Source organism: Hylobates moloch, unplaced genomic scaffold (genome assembly GCF_009828535.3).
Source record: "Hylobates moloch isolate HMO894 unplaced genomic scaffold, HMol_V3 SCAFFOLD_8, whole genome shotgun sequence".
In the NCBI taxonomy this organism is placed as follows: domain Eukaryota; kingdom Metazoa; phylum Chordata; class Mammalia; order Primates; family Hylobatidae; genus Hylobates; species Hylobates moloch.
The window spans coordinates 11,038,716-11,040,205 of NW_026652283.1; the positions used below are offsets into that span (position 1 = coordinate 11,038,716).

At 43.1% G+C, this 1,490-nt stretch overlaps 1 non-coding gene across 1 annotated transcript; it reads right to left on the minus strand.

Annotated features, from left to right (window-relative positions):
• Window positions 1-238: 238 nt before the first annotated feature.
• LOC116473939 (U6 spliceosomal RNA) lies at window positions 239-341 on the minus strand. The gene has a single exon (XR_004249500.1). It is a non-coding gene; the product is annotated as a U6 spliceosomal RNA (small nuclear RNA).
• Window positions 342-1,490: the final 1,149 nt, after the last annotated feature.

Below are 1,490 nucleotides of genomic sequence, written 5' to 3' on the forward strand. Positions count from 1 at the left end.
GCCTATAATCCCAGCACTTTGGGAGGCCAAAGCAGGCGGATCACCTGAGGTCAGGAGTTTGAGACCAGCCTGACCAACACAGTGAAACCCCGTCTGTACTAAAATTAGCCAGGCATGGTGGCGTGCGCCTGTAATCCCAGCTACTCAGGAAGCTGAAGCAGAATTGTTTGAACCCAGGAGGTGGAGGTTGCAGTGAGCCGAGATCACACCACTGCACTCGAGCCTGGGCAACAGAAAAAAAAAAAAGGAATGCTTCACGAATTTGTGTGTCATCCTTGAGCAGGGGGCATTCTAATCTTGTATCATTCCAATTTTAGTATATGTGCTGCCAAAGCCATCACTAAAGCATTTGTTTCTTTGACTGTATTGTAAACTGAATGTTTGTGCCCCCCAACAATTATATGTTAAAATACTAACACTGAAGGTGAGGGTAGTAGGAGGTGGCATCTTTATAAAGTGATTAGGTCATAAGGAGGAGCCTTTACAAATGGTATCAATAGATACCCCCGAGTAGCTGGTATCAGTAGATACCATTTGTGGATATCTACTGGGGGTGCAGTGGCTGATGCCTATAACCCCAGCACTTTGGGAGGCCAAGGCAGGCAGATCATGAGGTCAAAAGATCGAGACCATCCTGGCCAACATGGTGAAACCTCGTCTCTACTAAAAATACGAAAATTAGCTGGGTGTAGTGGCGCACACCTGTAGTCCCAGCTACTCAAGAGCTGAGAATCGCTTGAACCCGGGAGGCACAGGTTACAGTGAGCCAAGATTGCGCCACTGCACTCCAGCTTGGTGACAGAACGAGACTACGTCTAAAAAATAAAAAAAATAAAAAATAAAAAAAATTAAAAACAACAAAGAAACCAAAACGAATGGTATTAGTTTCCTTATAAGAAGAGACACAAGAGAGGTGATATTTTTTTCTCTCCCATGTGAGGATACAATGAGAAAATAGCCATCTACAAACTAGAAACAGTGCCCTCACAAGACACCAGATCTGTCAGCCACCTGATCTTGGACTTCCCAGTCTCCAGAACTGTAAGAAATATGTATTTGTTGTTTAAAGTGTTTATTATTTAAGTCACTTGCTCTCTGGTATTCTGTTATAGCATTCTGAATGAAAACAGCCTGTCTCTTCCAGAATAGGTTATGCTTCTTTGTAAAGCATCTTTTCATCCCAGTCTGTTGTAGAATTCCTGGCATGTAGTAGGCAAGTAATAAACCTATGCAAGCAGATCAAATGGTGCTAGGACTCTGTAAGAGTTTTTCTCAGTTCCCTTCCACAGATCTCTTGCCAGAGAGAAAAGGTTCCCCTCAGGGCAGCAAGGTAGAAGACTCAAGAAGTGAGCAGAGTTGAGATCATAGAAGGCTTGGCCTTCCATGCTTAGGGGTGCACACTTTCATGTTTTTGCAATGGAGAGTCATTAACAGGACCAAAAAAAAAAAAAAAAAACAATCGGTGGCCCTTTATCTATGAACTCAATAAG